The sequence below is a fragment of the Odocoileus virginianus genome, chromosome 3 (assembly GCF_023699985.2).
Source record: "Odocoileus virginianus isolate 20LAN1187 ecotype Illinois chromosome 3, Ovbor_1.2, whole genome shotgun sequence".
In the NCBI taxonomy this organism is placed as follows: domain Eukaryota; kingdom Metazoa; phylum Chordata; class Mammalia; order Artiodactyla; family Cervidae; genus Odocoileus; species Odocoileus virginianus.
The window spans coordinates 5,743,929-5,763,628 of NC_069676.1; positions in this window are offsets into that span (position 1 = coordinate 5,743,929).

Genomic DNA, 19,700 nt, shown 5'->3' on the forward strand with positions numbered 1-19,700 from the left:
AATCAAAATCACACTGAGACACCACCTCCTAACCCCTGGGACAGTTGTAATCAAAAAAGTAGAAAATCACAAGTGTCGATGAGCATATGGAAAACTTGGAGCTCTGCTAGAAGGGAATGTAAAATGCTTTAGCTGCTGTGACAGTTCATTAAAGAGTTAAACACAGAATTGCCATGTTGGTGTTATTTAGTAGCTAAGTCCTGTTCAACTCTCTTGTGACCCTATGGACTATAGCGGATTTCCTTTGGCAAGAATACTGGAGTGGGTTACCATCCCCTTCTACGAGGGGATCTTCCTGATGCAGGGACTGAACATTCGTCTCCAGAATTGCAGGTGGTCTCTTAAATTGTGGTCTCTTGCATGGAGCCACCAGAGAAGTCCCAGAGAAATGTCTATTTAGATCATCTGCCCATTTTTTTTTTGAGGGGGGAAGGGTTTGAATTGTTTGCTTTTTTTTTTTAGATTGAACTCTGTGAGCTATTTGGCATTAATCTCTTGTCAGCCATTTCACCTGCAAATTTCTTCTCCCATTCCCTAGTGAGATTCAACCATTCTTAAACCAACAGCATAATTTGCTACGAACGTGACACTCACATGCAGAAAGGACACATCCCAGGCACGTAAAACAGTTGTCACTCCCTGAGTGTGTGCCTAGTGACAGATACTAACCTGTCACTCTTACTAGCCTATTCAATAATCAGGTGCTAGATTTTATCTCCATTTTCAGCAGGAGAAGTAAAGAAAAGGAAGGCAAAATAACTTGGCCAGATGCACAGTGCAGTGGTTTTTAAATCTGACTGTAAATTCCTTCATGGTCATCCCCTCAAAAAGTAGAAACTAATTCTCCTCCCCTTGAGTGTGGGTTGCACTTAATGACTAGCTTCTACTGAACAGAATAAAGCAGAGGTAACAGTATGCGCATGTGTACAAACTGGATTTAGAAAAGGCAGAGGAACCAGGGGTCAGATTGCCAACATCCACTGGATCATAGAAAAATAAGAGAATTCCAGAATAACATCTACTTCTGCTTCATTGACCATGCTAAAGCCTTTGACTGTATGTATCAGAACAAGTTGTGGGAAATTCTTAAAGAGATGGGAATACCAGACCACCTGATCTACCTCCTGAGAAATGTGTGTGTAGGTCAAGAAGCAACAGTTAGAACTGGACATGGAACAGCATACTTGCTCCAAATTGGGAAAGGAGTGCATCAAGGCTGTACACTGTCACCCTGCTTTTTTAACTTATGTGCCGAGTACATCATGTGAAATGCTGGGTTGTATGAAGCACAAGCTGGAATCAAGATTGCCGGGAGAAATATCAACAACCTCAGATATGCAGATGACACCACCCTTATGGCAGAAAGTGAAGAAGAACTAAAGAGCCTCTTGATGAAGGTGAAAGAGGAGAGTGAAAAAGATGGCTTAAAGCTCAACATTCAGAAAACAAAGATCATGGCATCCGGTCCCATCACTTCATGGCAGAGATGGGGAAACAGTGGAATCAGTGACAGGCTTTATTTTGGGATCTCCTCCTTGTTCTCCCGCGCTGCCGCCGTGGCGGCGCGCTGCACCCCTCTTGGACAGAGCGCGGGCTGTCTGCTGTCCTCGCAGCGGGCGGGGAGGGTCGATCTGGCTCCAGGTGATCGCCTTCTTGCCCCTTTCTTCACCTCATGGGTTTCCACTGCCACTGCACGTCCCCCCAAATGACCCCAGCTCCTTGTACTAGCTTTAGCTTCTCTTGTGGCTCAGACAGTAAAGAGTCTGCCTGCAATGAGGGAGACCCAGGTTCAATCCCTGGATGGGGAAGATCCCCTGGAGAAGGAAATGGCAACCCACTCCAGTACTCTTGCCTGGGAAATCACAAGGATGGAGGAGCCTGGTGGGTTACAGTCCATGGGGTCATAAAGAGGTGGACATGACTGAGCAGCTTCCCTTTGACTTTCAAAATCCCTGTGGAAGGTAACCTCAGCCATGAAATTAAAAGACATTTGCTCCTTGGAAGAAAAGTTGTGACAAATCTAAACAGTGTATTAAAAAGCATTACTTTGCCAACAAAGATAAGAGATATTACTTTGCCTACAAAGGTAAGTATAGTCAAAGCTATGGTTTTTCCAGTAGTCGTGTATGGATGAAAGAGTTGGACCGTTAAGAAAGCTGAGCACTGAAGAATTGATGCTTTTGAACTGTGGTGTTGGAGAAGACTCTTGAGAGTCCCTCGGGCTGCAAGGAGATCCAACCAGTCCATCCTGAAGGAGATAAGTCCTGGGTGTTCATTGGAAGGACTGAAGCTGAAGTTGAAGCTCCAATGCTTTGGCCACCTGATGCGAAGAACTGATTCATTTGAAAAGACCCTGATGCTAGGAAAGACTGAAGGTGGGAGGAGAAGGGAGTGAGAGGACGAGATCATTGGATGGCATCACCAACTCAATGGACGTGGGTCTGAGCAAGCTCTGGGAGATGGTGAAGGACAGGGAAGCCTGGCGTGCTGCAGTCCGTGGATTCACAAAGGCTGGACACGACTGAGCGACTATCACACACACACACGTACACTCCAGTACCACTTAAGCCTTCCATGACTATAGCCCTGGCTGACATCTGATTGCAGCCTCATAAGAGACCCCAAGCCTAAACTACTGAACTCAACTCCCACATTTCTGCTCCTAAAACTGTGGATAACTAGTATTTGTCATTTTAAGCTGTTGTGTTTGGGGGGATGGTAGTTACACAGCAATGAATAACTAATGCAACCAACTTGAAATGGACAGAGATGGGATTTGAACCCAGGTAGTCTGGTTCCACTGCCCAACTTAAGTTGTAATATGGAAAGTTAGAAACAATGTAGCCATCCATCTTAGGAAACTGCATAAATAAAGTATAAGTCATTCACTTGATAGAATTCTATGCAGCCATGAAAATGAATGAACTAGATCTTCAAGGCTTTGCCCTGAAAAGGTGTCCATGTTATATTATTATGTGACAAAAGCAAGGTCCCAAAGGGTACATGTTGTATGAGTCCATTTTGGTCAAAATACAAACTTTTTCTCCATATATGTTCATGCATGCATACTAAGTCACTCCAGTCATGTCTGACTCTTTGTGACTTATGGACTGTAGCCCACCAGGCTCCTCCATCCATGGGATTCTCCAGACAAGAATACTGGAGTGGGTTGCCACGCCCTCCTCCAGGGGACCTTCCCAACCCAGGAACTGAACCCAAGTCTCTTAGGTCTCCTGCATTGGCAGGCGGATTCTTTACCCTGGCACCACCCGGGAAGCCTCACATTTGTTCATATGTGCATAATAAAAGGGCTGTTCATAGTGGTTACCTCTGGGAAGGCATGTTACAGATGAGAGGAAGTAAGTCTCGCTCTCCTTTTACTTCATACTCTTCTCGATACTTTGCATTTAAAAAAACTTTTCCCAATCTGGAGATTGAACCTTCGTTTCCTGCATTGCAGACAGATTCTTTACTATCTGAGCCACCAGGGAATTCCTTTTTAAATAACAGGTTCTTTTTATTTTGTGTGATGTTATATTATGTCATTTCATTTTATTTTTTTGGCCACACCATGCAGCTTGTGGGATCTTAATTCTCCAGTGAGGGATTGAATTCACACTCTTGGCAGTGAGAGTGCAGAGTCCTAACTACTGGACCACCAAGGGATCCCCTATAGTTTGCATTTTTCCTTTTTAATTGTTTTAGATTTCTTATTTTGGGCTCCCAGCAAAGTGATTCACCTATCCATACTGTACTACTTTTGTAATTAAAAAAAAATCCAAAAGATAGACAAACAAAAGCCTTTGCTTTATAGGGTTTTGAAAAATGTTCATCCCTTCAGGAAACAGTCTGGAATGTTTGTTTTTTAAAAAAAAAAAATGTGTAACTGGCCACTGACAAGTGCCCATGTATGCATTCAGACAGAATAGGCCTGTCATTCACTTATCTAGTTGCAATTTTGTTCCAGGGTCATGGTGTGGAGAGAAGGTCCTTTTAGGATTTTGTCCAGTGGGCATATTAGTTTCCTGAGACTATCATAACAAATTATTCAAGAATCAGGAACTTCCCTAGTGGTCCAGTGGTTGACTCCATACTCCCAATGCAGGGGGCACAGGTTGAATCCCTAGTCAAGGAAGTAAGACCCCACATGCTGCATGATGTGGCCAAAAGGAAAAAAAAAACAAAGTCAGATGTACTAATGTCTAAGGGCAGGAAAAGATGAATATTTCAGTTTAAGCAGAGAGTGAATTTGCCCTTCCTCTCTCTTTTTGCTCTACTTAAAGTGAAAGAGGAGAGTGAAAAAGTTAGCTTAAAACTCAACATTCAGAAAACTGAGATCACGGCATCTGGTCCCATCACTTCATGGCAAATAGATGGGGAAACAATGGAAATAGTGAGAGCCTTTATTTTGGGGGGGTTCCAAAATCACTGCAGATGATGACTGCAGCCATGAAATTAAAAGACATATACTCCTTGGAAGAAAAGCTATGACCAACCTAGATAGCATATTAAAAAGCAGAGATGTTACTCTGCCAACAAAGGTCTGTCTAGTCAAGGCTATGGTTTTTCCAGTTATCATGTATGGATGTGAGAGTTGGACTATAAAGAAAGCTAAGTGCTGAAGAATTGATGCTTTTGAACTGTGGTGTTGGAGAAGACTCTTGAGAGTCCCTTGGACTGCAAGGAGATCCAGCCAGTCCATCCTAAAGGAAATCAGTCCTGAATATTCATTGGGAGGACTGATCCTCAAGCTGAAGCTCCAATACTTTGGCCACCTGATGTGAAGAACTGACTCATTGGAAAAGACCCTGATGCTGGGAAAGATTGAAAGGCAGGAGGAGAAGGGGATGATAGAGGATGAGATGGTTGGATGGCACCACCAACTTGATGGACATGAGTTTGAGCAAGCTCTGGGAGTTGGTGTTGGACAGGGAGGCCTAATGTGCTGCAGTCCATGGGGTCACAAAGAGTCTGACATGACTGAATGACTGAACTGACCTGAACAAGGCCTCAGCTGATTGGAAAGACAGGAATGTGTTGGAGGAGGCCATCTGCTTTACTCAGTTCACCAGTTCAGATGCTCATTTCTTCTGACAACACCTTCATGGACACATCCCTTTCTCCAGCTATCTGCCCAACCCTCCAGTTAAGTTGACACATAAAATTAACTGTCTTGTGATAGTGTTTGGAGGTGATTAGGAACCTTTGGGAGGTGATTATGTTTACATGATTGGGTCAAAAGTGTAGGCCCCTCATGATAAGATTAGTGTCCTTCTAAGAGAAAGACAGAGAACCAAGGTCATTGAGAACATAGCAAAAAGGCAACTGTCTGCAAGTCAGGAATTGGGGTATCACCAGACACCAAATCTGATCAGCACCTTGTTCTTGGGCTTTCTGCCTCCACACTCTGAGAAATAAATGTCTGTTGTTTAAACCACTCAGTCTGTCATGTTTGTTGTAGCAGTGCCCGCAGACTGAGCCATGGAGCTTGCTGTTCCAGGTCACATCACAGTGGAGCCCCCTGGACAAAGCTTGGTGAACTGGATTCCTGGGGATGTTAGGACATCCCACAGACAGGGTGGCTTAAAACAACAGAAATCAGTTCTTTTTTAAAATATATATATATTTATTATTTATTTAATTAACTTGGTTGCACCGGGTCTCAGTCACAGCATGCAGGGTCATGCTAGACCTTTAGTTGCATGTGGGAGCTAGTTCCCTGACCAGGGATCAAACCTAGACCCCTTGCATTGGGAGTGCACAGTCTTAGCCACTGGGCCACCATGAAAGTTCTCAGAAATCTATTCTTTTCCATTTCTAGATGCTGGAAGTCCTTCCTTGCCTCTTCCAGCTTCCATGGCATTCCTTGGCTTGGGGCTGCATCATCCAACCTCTGCCTCCGTCATCACATGATGTTCCTCCTATGCGCCTATGTCCAACTTTCCCTTTCCTTACAAGGACATCGTCTACCCTAATCCATTTATGACCTCTTCTTAACTTGATTAACATCTGCAAAGACCCCATTTCCAAGTAAGATCATAGTCACAGGTGACAATGATTAGGACTTGAATCAACAAGTTTATGAAGAGACACAATTCAACCCACCGTACATGGGTTTGGAGGACACACACAAGGTAGTTAATTCAGTTGCTGCCGCTGCTAAGTCGCTTCAATCATGTCTGACTCCGTATGATCCCATAGACAGCAGCCCACCAGGATCCGCTGTCCCTGGAATTCTCCAGGCAAGAACACTGGAGCAGGTTGCCATTTCCTTCTCCAATGCATGAAAGTGAGAACTGAAAGTGAAGTCGCTCAGTCATGTCCGACTCGTAGCGAACCCATGGACTGCAGCCCACCAGGCTCCTCTGTCCATGGGATTTTCCAGGCAAGAGTACTGGAGTGGGGTGCCATTGCCTTCTCCAGTTAATTCAGTTAGTGCTATAAAAATATATATATATGTATATATATATATGACTTAGTGGGTAAAGAACCTGCTTGCAATGCAGGAGACACCGGAGACACAGGTTCAATCCCTGGGTCAGGAAGATACCTTGGAGGAGGAAATGGCAACCCACTATAGTTTTCTTGCCTGGGAAATCCCATGGAGCCTGGTGGGCTACAGTCCAAAGGGTCACAAAGAATGGGACAAGACTGAGTGACTAAGCACACATGCATGACTTTGGCCAAGCCCTCCTTCTCTGAGACTCAGCTGCAGTATGGGGGTGATGACCAATACCTTCCTCCCAGCCCATCTGGCTGGCCCCCAGCCTTCTCCATCTCGTTAATGGCCATTCACTCACTCAACTCTTCAGGCCCCAAACCCAGAGTCATTCTCAGTTCCTCCCCGTTGCCCCCAGTTCGACCCTTCAGGAGCCTCCCCCCTAGTCCAGGCTCTACCATCACCTCTGCACTCATCTTCCTGTCTCCACCTTGGACCACTGAAGTCTGTTTCCACGTCTCAGCCAGCTGGTGGCTAATCTCTGGTTGGAAACTATTCAGTCTCTTCCCCCGACATTTAGAGTAAAAGCTAGTCTCTTTGACCTCATCAGTCACTCTATGTATCACAGACTCATGGTAGAAGACTGAATAGAATCCCCCCAAAAAAGGTGTGTCCAAGTGCTCACCCCTCGAACATGGGACTGTGACCTTATTTGAGAAAAGGGTCTTTGCAGATGTAATTAAGAAACTTGAATGAGATCATCTCCGATGTTAGGATGGGCTCTAAATCCAATAAGTGTCCTTATAAGAGAAAGGCAAAGGACTTCCCTGTTGGCGCAGAGGATAAGAATCTGCCTGCCAATGAAGGGGATACAGGTCTGATCCCTGGTCCAGGAAGATGCCACATGCTGTGAGCCACTGAGTCCCGGCGCTACAACTACTGAGCCCGTACTCTGGCGCCTGGGAGCTACAAGGACTGAGCCCATGTGCCCTAGCTTGTGCTCCACAGCTAGAGAAGCCACCTCAAGGAGAAGCCCATGCACCACAGCCAGAGAGGAGCCTCTGTTCTCTGCTACTATATTAAAAAAAAAATTTTTTTTTTTAAGCGAGAAAGGCAGAATGGGATTTGAGGGATAAAGAGGAGAAGGCCCAGTGAAGACAGAAACAAAAAGACTGGAGTGATGCAGTCACAACCCAAGGAATGCTGACGCCCCCAGAGGCTGGAGGAGACAAGGAAACATCCTCCCCTAGAGCTCTCAGAGGGAGCTCTATAGTACTAAGAAGGAACAATTCTCAATAGACATAGTGGGGAAAACAAGGTACAAAACAGCAGGTATGTTTAAAAAAGAAGATGCGGGGACTTGTGGTGGTCCAGTGCTTAAGAACCTGCTTTTCAATGCAGGGCACGTGGGTTCAATCCCTAGCCAGGGAATTAAGATCCCACGTGTCATGGGACAAGTAAGCCCATGACATGTTGCAATTAGAGAAGACGTATGCCACAATGAAGCCTGTGTGCCCAGCACAGCCAAAGCAAAATTTTAAAAAATATATAGAGAGAAGATGGGGACACATATATGTATGCATGCTCACATATGCCGTGCTTAGTTGCTCAATCTTGTCTGACTCTTTGCAGCCCTGTGGATTGTAGCCTGCCAGGCTCCTCTGTCCATGGGATTTCCCAGGCAAGAATACTGGAGTGGGTGGCCATGCCCTCCTCCAGGGGATCTTCCCAACCCAGAGATCAAACCCAGGTCTCATGCATTGCAGGCAGATTCTTTACCGACTGAGACACTAGGGAAGCCCTTACATGCTCACATAGGGAAAGAATACTTTTTAAAGGGAGGATAGCAAGAGGCCATGGTGGTGTCTGGGGAGAGAGACAGAAGTTGGGGATGGGTAGGAGACAGGAACACTGCTTACCCTTTGAAATCTTTGCATCTTTTATCACAGAGACAGTCTTTATTTTAAAATGCTGGTTAGGGGACTTTCCTGGAGGTCCAGTGTTTAAGATTCTGTACTTCCACTCCGAGGAGCACCAGGTTCCATCCCTGGTCAGGGAACTAAGATCCTCTATCCTGTGCAGCCAAAAAAAATTTTAAAAATGCTGGTTAGAAAACTTTTGGAGCAGTGCTGCCCCCATAGAATTTCCTGAGATGATGGAAATGTTCTCTGTCTGTGCTCCCCAATATGGGCAGACACCTACCACACGTGGTGATTGAGTGCTTGAAACGGAGTTAGTTCCACGGAGAAAGGAAATTGTCAGTTTTATGCAAGTGTCATCCATTTAAATTTAAATGGCTGTGAGCTACCAAATTGGACAGTGCAGCTGTGTAGCATCATGGACAACATCTTAGGATTAAATATTGGGTGAAAAGACCCAGGACCAGAAGTGGAAGTACAATTTGGTAGATATTACGCTTTTTTTTTTTTAAAGAAACAGCTAGATGTACAAAGGGGAGGTGGAATGACAAGAAATAGAATAAAATACAACCTGCATCTGGAATTAAGGGTTATTTTTTTTTCTCCAAATGTTCTGTGACAAGGCTACATTTTTTTAAAGAAATATATATATTTATTACTCTGTATATAGCATGTTATGGGCTTCCCTGGTGATGCAACTGGTAAAGAACACACCTGCCAATGCAACAGACATAAGAGAAACAGGTTTGATCCCTGGGTTGGGGAGATCCCCTGCAGGAGGGCATAGCAACCCACTCCAGTATTCTTTCCTGAAGAATCCCATGGACAGAGGAGCCTGACAGGCTACAGTCCATAGTGTCGTACAGAGTCGGACATGACTGAAGTGATTTAGCACTCACTCATGTTTAACATGTTGTATATGATGAATGTATACAGTTTAGTAAATTATATACAGCATATTAATTTACTGTATGTTATGCTATAGCGTGTAGTAAATTAAATCACATATATTTTTGTATGCTGTGTGATAGCACATGGTATCACATTAAATTAAATGACATATACTATGTTCACCATATGCTATTATGGTACATAATCAAATTATATATAGCATATTAGTTTATTATATGCTGTTATAATACATAGTAAATTAAATGGCATACAATACATCAGTGGGCTCCCCTGGTGGCTCAGATGGTAAAGAATCTGCCTGTAATGCAGGAAACCCAGGTTCGATCCCCAGGTCAGGAAGATCAGAGCGACTAACACTTTCATTTTTTCACAGTACACTAATGTACTTGTGCTGTTTATAGTACATAGTAAATCAAATTCCATATAGACCTATACTATATCATAATATACTGTTATACTAATGATACTAAATATAATTCAGCTGTCCTCAGTTATTCAAGGCCTCATGCCCCTAAGTTTTACAAGCACCGGACTGTCCAGCTCCCTGGACAGTTACACCTGCTCTGTGTCCAGCAGTCCAGTGTTTAAGCCTCTTCCTGTCCCTCTGGGCAAATGACTTCACCACTCCAAATGTTAGTTTCCTCGTCTGAAGCGGGAAGCTTATCCATGCCTCCCAGGTGCTAGAAATCACTTCTCCAGATGTGCTCAGCACGCCCCTGAGGCCCCCCAGATCCTTTCCAGGACCCACAATGTCAGACCCCCAACCATGACGTTAACGCTACATCATTTGCCTTCTTCTCTGGGCTGGCATTTACCCTGAAGGTACTCAGGCATCACGCTGGTGCCTTAGCGGAAATCAGCAACAGCACCAAACGTACTAGAAGTCGTGATACTGTTCATCACAGGACCTGTGCAGAAAAAGGGGTTGGGGGGAGCCATTGTCACTTGATTTTATTGCTGAAGATTGATGAAATAGTAAAAATTATTAATTTAAGAAAATTTCAACCCTTGAGTACATTTTCCCCCTTCATTCACTTTCTCATACTATTTAATAATTCATGTATGGTTGAATTGACTCTTCAATGCGCAGGTTAGCAGACTTTGGCACATGTGCACATTAATATTACTATGGCCACAATCAGGATACTGACCCAACTAGCTTTATCCTTCCCTCAAACTCCTTGGTAGAAAGTGAAGAACTAAAGAGTCTCTTGATGAGGGTTAGAGAGGAGAGTGAAAAAGCTGGCTTAAAACCCAACATTCAAAAAACAAAGATTATGGCATCTGGTCCCATCCCTTCATGGCAAAGAGATGGGGAAACAATGGAAACAGTGACAGACTTTATTTTCTTGGGCTCCAAAATCACCGCAGACAGTGACCTCAGCCATGAAATTAAAAGACGCTTGCTCCTTGGAAGAAAAGATATGACAAACCTAGACAGCATTTTTAAAAACAGAGACATTACTTTGCTGACTAAGGTCTGTATAGTCAAAGGTATGGCTTTTCCAGTAGTCATGTATGGATTGGCGAGTTGGACCATAAAGAAGACTGAGCTCCAAAGAATTGATGCCTTCAAACTGGTGTTGGAGAAGATTCATATCATGAGAGTCCCTTGGACAGCAAGGAGATTGAGCAAGTTAATCCTAAAGGAAATCAACCCTTCATATTCATTCATTGGAAGGATTGATGCTGAAGCTCCCTTTAGCCACCTGATGTGAAGAGCTGACTCACTGGAAAAGACCCTGATTCTGGGAAAGTTTGAAAGCATGAGGGGAAAGGGACAACAGAGGATGAGATGGTTGGATGGCATCAACAGTTCAATGGACATAAGTTTGGGAAAGCTCGGGGAGCTGGTGACAGACAGGGAAGCCTAGTGTGCTGCAGTCCATGGGGTCACGGAGAGTTGGACATGACTGAACAACTGAACAACAACAAACTCCCTTAGGCTGTCTGTTTGGACATCCCTCCCCAACTCCTGGCATCTTCCCATTCCTCTGTCAAGATAAGTTCTCTTGGAGACTTCCCTGGCATTCCAGGGGTTAAGACTTCACTTTTCAACGTAGGGAGAGTGGGTTCAGATCCCTGGTCGGTCGACTAAGATCTGACGTGCCTCATGGCCAGAAAACCAGAACGTAAACAACAGAAGTAATAAGGTAACAAATTCAATAAAGACTTTAAAAATGGTGCACATTATTATTTTTTTTTTAAGCTAAGTTCTTTTGGAGAATGTCACGTAAATGGCTTCCCTGGTAGGTCAGATGGTAAAGAGTCTGCCTGCAATGCAGGAGACCCAGGTTTGATCCCTGGGTCAGGAAGATTCCCTGAAGGAATGAATAGCTACCCATACCAGTATTCTTGCCTGGAGAATTCCTTCGACAGAGAGCCTGATGGGCTACAGTCCATGGCATGGCAAAGGATCAGACTCAACAGAGCGGCTAACACTTTCACTTTCTTTTCCATCAGTCTCTATCTACTCAGCATATTTGGATGATGGATTAGTGTCCTGGGCCTGCCTGAAGGGCTTAGAACAACACAGGTTTATTCCCTCAGGCTTCTGGAGGACAGAAGTCCAAAATCAAGGCATTAGCAGGGGCCACACTTTTTCCCAAGGCTCTAGGGAAAGAGTCTTCCTTGTCTTTTCCAGCATTTGTGATGGCCGTCAATCCTTGGTGACCCATTGTCAGCTTGCACACACATCACTCCAGTTTCTGGCTCCATCATTACCTTGCCTTTTCCTCTTTAATGTCTGAGTTCAGACATTAAATGTAGCTTTCCTCTTCCTATAAGGACACCAGTCTTACTGTATTAGGGCCTAGCCTGGTGGCCTCATTTTAAGTCAATGACATCTGCAAAGACCCTATCTCTGAATAAGTTCACTTTCTTAGATATTGAAGGTTAGGACTTCCATACACCTTTCTAGGGGCACACAATTCACTGCACAATAGGTGAGTCCATGTCTCTTTAATATTTTGTGTGACAAAATGGGAAATACACATAAAGCCATACTATTGAGCATTAAATTCAATGATCATCTCTAAAAGAAAAGCACTTGAACAGATTTTGGCATCCAGCTGGCATCCTTTTTCAGGGAACACCATTTTTATTTGAAATATCTGACAAACTATGATTCAGACTTGGCTGTTTGGCAGACTTTTTCTCAAAAATGAACAAAAGGAGCCTGTTACTTCAAGGAAAACAACTGTCAGTTCTGTTGCCAATGATAAAATATAAGCTTTCAAGGGAAATCAAAATTTTGGAAATTCTATGTCTGCCACTGTGTGACCACTTTCTGACATTTTTAAAAGGCTTTTTTTCTTGCGACAGAATGGTGGTGATCTTAACGAATGTAGCTTTCTGTTGTTGAATAAGAAAGCATGATAACCTCTGCATAGTTCAGGGAACCGATATTTTCCAAGTGACCAATGCTACAATATTCATAGGAGGTCCATTCAGACGGACCAAAAATTTTAATGTAACCAAGCCTATTGGGTTGAAGGGGGACTGCCAGAAAGATATATTCATGCCCTAACTGCCGGAACGTGTGAATGTGACCTTAGTTGGCAAAAGAGTCTTTGCAGATGTAATTAAGTTACAGGTCTCAAGATGAGACCATCCTGGATTACCCAGATGGCATCTAAATCCAATGACAAGTATCTTTGTAGGAGAAAGACGAGAAGATATAAACACAGAGGAGCAGTCAACGTGATGATGGAGGCAGGAATTGGAGTAAATCAGCTTCAGCTGAGGAATGGAGCCAGCAGAAGCTCGAATAAACAAAGAAGTATTCTCTCCTTGAGGGTGCCACGTGAGAGACAAGATAGCATGTTCAAGAAACTGCATCGTTTGGAGAGGTTCAATATGATATATAAGATACAACAAATTTAGATATAAAAACTAACAAAATAGACACTTTCTTGGAGTCCAGAGAGTAAATATTTTCAGTTTTGCAGATCAGCCTGTGGCTCAACTATTCAGCTTTCTCATTGTTGTTTGAAAGCAGCCACAAACAATACATAAACAGATGGTCATGAATGTGTACCAATAAGATTTTATTTCTGGGCACATGAAGTTTGAATTTCATCTAATTTTCACTTAGCATGAGACAATTGTCCTCTCTTTCCACTCCTGTCATTAAACAAATGTAAAATCCATTCTTAGTTCAGGGGTTGTACAAAATCAGGCAACTCTAAACTAACTTAAGAAATAGAACATTTCCAATACTTGAAAGATTCCTGCAGCCTCCCCAAGTTATGTTCCAAGCATGATTTTGCATCTCATCTTCGTTTGCACCTCATCTTCTTGCATCTCATCTTCTCATCTTTGCATTCTCTTCGTTTGGGTTTTGTTTTTTGTTTTTTTTGTGGGGGGAGGAGGGGGTGGTGCGCTGTTACCAAACCAAACTTGAGTATGCTTACCAGCACATAGTGTAGTCATTCTACTGACACCAAGTTATGTCAAAGGAAAGTGCTGTGTTTATTGCAGTTACCAAGTGAGGAGTCTGGCAGCTAATGCTCAAAAGACCCAAACTCTCCAATGTCTTTCAGGGAGAGGTTTTTAAGGACGAGACGAGGGAGAGGGTTTCAGCGTACATGATCAGTTCACAGGCATTCTTCTGAGTGACTGGTGGTGAAATAATCACGAGTCAACATGATCAACATTCTGGTTCCAACTGATCAGTGGGTCTATGTTTGGGGTCAACATACAGTTAACTCCTTCCTCCTGAATGGGGGTTTCAGTATCTGCAAAATAGCTCAAGAACATGGCTCAGAATGTTATCTATAATCCTTGAGAATGAACTGAAAGTCTTTGACTTTTTTGGGCTTCCCAGGTGGCGCAGAGGTAAAGAATCCACCTGCCAATGCAGGAGACACAAGAGGCACAGGTTTGATCCCTGGGTTGGGAAGATCCCCTGGAGAAGGAAATGGCAATCCACTCTAGTATTCTTGCCTTGAAAATTCCATGGAAAGAGGAGCCTGATGGGCTACAGTCCATAGGGTCACAGAAAGTCAGACACATACACATCATTATCTTTTCTTGCTTGACTGTTTTTCTTTGGTTCTGCATTTTCTTGCTTTTCTGATTAAATGTGTTCTTTGGAACTTGGGGAAGGCCTAGAAGACTAAGTTTTTTCTACAAACAAGAGGCAGGCAGAGGACATGGAAGTATCTCTCTTTGCCATGTGAAAATACAAGAACACAGCTATTCACAAACTAAGAAGAGAGCCCTCACTAGACAGTGGATCTGCTGACAACCTGATCTTGGACTTCCCAGCCTCCAGAATTGTTAGAAATAAACATTGCTTAAGGACCCCAGTCTGTGATAATTTGTTACAGCAGCCCAACCTAATTATGGTAGATTTTTACTGAGGAAATGTGAATACTTGAGGGATACTCAATTCTTGAGATGCCCATTTGTGGGGTGCCACAGAGTTTGATAAAACCTGCTTTGGTTTTACCTAGTTAATTGTACTGTTCATTTTTTCTATTAATTATCAGAGTTTTGGATTTAGAGTCTTAAAAATCATCCAGTCGAGGGCTGTCAAACTTTTCCTTCAAAAGGCTAAACAGTCCATATTTTCAGCTGTGCAGGGCGGTCTCTTTTGAAATTACTCCACTCTGCTATTATAGCTCCAGAGGTGCCATAACAATGTGTAAACAAATGAGTATGGCTCTATGCCAATAAAACTTTATTGACAAACACAGGCAGTGTGTGGAATTTGGCTTGTGACATAGTTTACCTACCCTTGACCTGGTCCAACATTTTCACTTAACAGCAGGTGAAAAGCATTTACTCTCAGACCTCATTCTCAGGCCTGCCAAACATCTTGTCTTGGTGCCTTCACTTTTACCTCTCAGCTGGCTTATGCGGGCTCAATTAGGTGCTTGTATCCTCAGCTAATTAAGCTGGGACTTTTCCCAGATAGCTCCAGGCAGGTACCAATCAGAAAGTGCAAAGTAAACACAGTTATAACCACCCACGTCAGTGGTAACTGTTGATAATAGCCTTATCTTGGCTAAGCACTTGCTCAGCATCAGAGACTCTGCCAAACTCCTCTGTGTGTGTATTTCATGCTTCCCTAAAGGGACTGAGAATTGTGAAGAGGACAAAGCCACTCTCTTCAGATGAGATAGGTGTGGATTTCAATTCTGCCCCTACCGTCGTGTCTATGTGACTGATGTCGAGTCACTTAGTCACTGAACCTGATTTTTTTCCCCTTAGAATGTAAGCCACTTCAAAAAGCATACTGTTTAGAAAATACCTGCTTATGTACTTGGCATGTTTCAAGTGCTTAGCAGAAGATTCTAGGTGTAACTGTGGTTTGCATTTGCTTATGAGAAATAGTGGATAGCTTCTAAAGGGACCCCAGTGGGCCACTGCACCTGGTGCCCATGATTTTGTATAATTCCCACCCTTGATTCTAGGGTTCTTGGAATTTTCTTTGGATGAACATAATACAACAAAAGTAATTGGATGTGATTCCTCAAATTTTTAAATATAGAATTACCATACGATCTGGAACTTTCATATGAGTGCTTTCCTGGTGTCCCAGTGTTAAAGAATCCGCCTGCCAATTCAGGAGACACAAGAGACACAGATTCGATCCCTGGGTAAGGAAGATCCCCTGGAGTAGGAAATGGCAGTCCACTCCAGTATTCTTTCCTGAAAAATTTGATGGACAGAGGTGCCTGGTGGGTTATATATAGTCTATAGGGTTGCAAAAAGTTGGACATGAGCCCACACATGCATCAGAACTTCCACTTCTTGGCATATATCCAAAAGAATACTGAAGAAAACTTTGTAGATGTTGAAAATGTTCCATATCTTAATTATGGCAGTAATTAGTGAGTGCATTATTTTTCAAAACTGATCAAGTGGTACACTTAAAATGGGGATGAGAAGTGATGAAATGTCACTTCCAAGATTAGACTGTAAAAATCTATGACCCAGAAATTCCACTCAAAGGTACATAACCCAAATTCTGAAAACAGGTATTCAAACTAATCTTTATAGCAGCACTGTCTACAATAGGCAAAATGTGGAAACAATCCAAATGTTCATCAATGGATGAACAGATAAACAATATGTGTAATATTACTCAGCCATAAAGAGCAATAAAATTCCAATCTGCATTACAATGTGGATGAAGCTAAAAACATTGTAAAAACTTAGCCTAAGTGAAAGAGACCAAACACAAAAGGGCACACATTGTGTGATTCCATTTATAAAACAGGTAAATCCACGGAGATGGAAAGCAGATTGGTGGTTGCCTAGGGCTACAGAATTAGGTATGTGGAATGACTGCTAATGGGCATGAGGTTTCCTTTTAGGGGGATGAAAATGTATTACGACTAAATAGAAATGATGGGTATAAAGCATTGTGATTATACTAAGTGCCACTGAGCTGCTCACTTTAAAGTGGTTAGTCAAAACTAACGAACCACTGTATTATGTGAATTTCACCTCAATTAAAAAAAAAAACTGTAACTTCCACTTTGCTAACAGGAAAGATGCTGGCTTTGATGAATTTTGCTGGATTGAAGAGGCTCCCGTGGCTGGGAAACTGAGGGCAACTTCCTGCCAACAGCCAGTAAAAAAACTGAGGTCCTAAATTCAACAGACCACAAGAAACAAAACTCTGCCAACAACCATGTGAACTTGGAAAGCAGGTTCTTCCCCAGTCAAGCCTCTGGATGAGACCACAGCCTCATCACCCCTTAGTTAATTCTTAATATAGCCCATTGTAGAGGCAAGATGCTTGAATTTCAAGAGGGACACTTCTGGTGGCAGAGTGGATAAGAATCTACCTGCCAATGCAGGGGACACAGGTTTGATCCCTGGTCTGGAAAGATCCCATATGCCAAGGAGCAACTAAGCCCATGAGCCACAACTCCTGAGGCTGTGAGCTGCAGCTACTGAAGCCCTCGGGTCCTAGAGCATGTGCAACAAGAGGAGCTGCAATGAGAAGCCCGCACACTGCAACTAGAGAGTAGCCCCCACTTGCCACAACTAGAGAAAGACTGCTCAAAGCAGTGAAGACCCAGTGCAGCCAAAAATTATTTTAAAAAATTAAGCATTAAATAAAAAACTAACAATTTTTTTTAAAAGAGATAAATTCATTGGCCTCAGGTCACATTTTTAATAAGTTTCTCTGAGATTGAACCCCTGTTCATGCCACCTAACATCTGTTGGAGGTGCAAACACCTAATGTAGTTTGCTTGATAAATATTCTTTTCATTCTTCTTTCCCTTTCTTAGGTGAAGAGTGGGTAGAGGTATCACTTCATGGTTTAACAGACAAGATTTTGCAGGTTTCTCCCTACTGGAGAAAAGTACAATGTACTGTGTGTGACTGAGTATTTTGTTTTTTGTTGTTTTTTTTTTTTTTAACAAATTGAAGACCTGTGGAGACCTTGTTTCAAGCAAGTTGAGCGGCACCACTTTAATAACAGCATTTGCTCACTTCATGTCTCTGTCACATTTTGGTAATTCTTGTACTATTTCCGGCTTTTTGATTGTTATTATACTCTTCATGCTGATCTATGATCAATGATCTTTGATGATACTGTTGTATCGGGAAGTGTCCTTAAAAAAAGAAAGGGAAAGAGACAGAGAAAAGAACAGGTAAAATGGAGATAGAGATATGAGTGATGGTGGTGGCAAGCCAAGGAGCCACAGAAGCTGAAAGAGGCAAAGAGCATCTTCCCCTTGAGCCTTCAGAAACAGCACGCCCAGACTTCAGATTTCTGGCCTCCAGAACTGTGAGACAATAATTTCTTGTTGTTCCAACTGACCAAGTTTGTGGTAATTTGTTAGAGTAGCCCCAGGAAGTTCATACACCCATCTTGGATTGCTGCAAAGACCACCACCCCCCCCAAAAAAAGGCATGTACATTTCTAGCCAAAAGATGTGGTACCAAGAAATAAAGCCCTTGGAATGTGGCCACTGTTCTCTTTCTTTGTAGAACTGGACTCTGGTACCCAGTGGCTCCGCATCCACCCCATTGTTTTCGCGACAACAATCTTCCTCTTAATGGAAAGCAAGGTCTCAAAGAAACATCACTATGCTGACAAGCAAAGCTTCTTTACTTATTACTAAGTAATAAGTAGTTACTTTACGTATTACAAAGTTTTACTTTCCATATTACTCAAAGCTATAATTTTTTTCCAGTATTCATGTACGGATGTGAGAATTGGACCATAAAGAAGGCTGAGCGCTGAGAAATTCATGCTTTCAAACTGTGGCACTGGAGAGCATTCTTGAGAATCCCTTGGACTACAAGGAGATCAAACCAGTCAATCCTAAAGGAAATCAAAAAAAGGTTAAGATAGCAAATTTCATGTTGTGTATTTTACAATAATGATAATACCATGTTGTGCATTTTACAGTAATAATAACAATAACATGCTGTGTATTTTACAGCAATAATTTAAAAAATGTGTATTTTACAATATTAATAAAACTATGTTGTGTATTTACAATAATACCATGTTGTGCATTTTACAATAATAATAATACCATGTTGTGGATTTTATATTAATTTGATAATATGATAATAATGATAATAGTGATGGAGTCTTCCCAGGTGGCACTAGTGGTAAAGAACCTGCCTGCCAGTGCAGGAGACAGGAGCCGTGGGTTTGATGCTTGGGTTGGGAAGAGCCCCTGGAGCAGGAAAGACAACCCACTCCAATATTCTTGCCTGGAGAATCCCCAAGGACAGAGGAGCCTGGCGGGCTACAGTCCAAAGGGTTGCAAAAAGTTGGACTTGACTGAGCAACTGAGCACACACAGAGTAATAGTAATAGCAATAAAAGAACTTTTCTCTCAAGACCAAAGAAACTATGGAGCCTGACTCCTGCTGCTAAAATTATTCTGGACTTGAGAGCCGGCCATCGGAGTTCCCGCACTACCCCAGATGGCAGAGTCAGCTTGCCCAGCCAATCATCCCCCAGCCAGGCGGTGGCTTGCCCATCCCCTTCCCAAAATAGGCCTAGAGGCTATTTTGGAACAATCTGTTCTCTCATAAAATGAGATCCCAGAACATTCATGCTGGACTGCAGGGGGCTGGCTTACTACCAGCAGCCGGCAGGTGCTAGGTGAGCCAGAGCAGACTCTCTCCGGGGACTCTACAGAGCTGGCTTTGTGATCCAACTTTAGTGGCTCCCGCTGGTAGTCCTAGGAAGAAACTGAGGGTCTGAGAAGGGGGTTCATATGCCCAAAGCCACACATCCTCGAAGGTGAAAAGACAGGATACGAACAGGTCTGAGAAGCTTCAGAGCCTATTCTGGTTTTCCTTTTCTTTTTGATTAAGTAGAATTCTCAGCATAGGTCCTGTGAGTTTTGACCATGATCAAGAATCAGAACAGTTCTGCCCCCCTCTCCCCCTGAAATTCCCCTGGTCCCTTTGATGACAATCTCTCCTCCCACTCC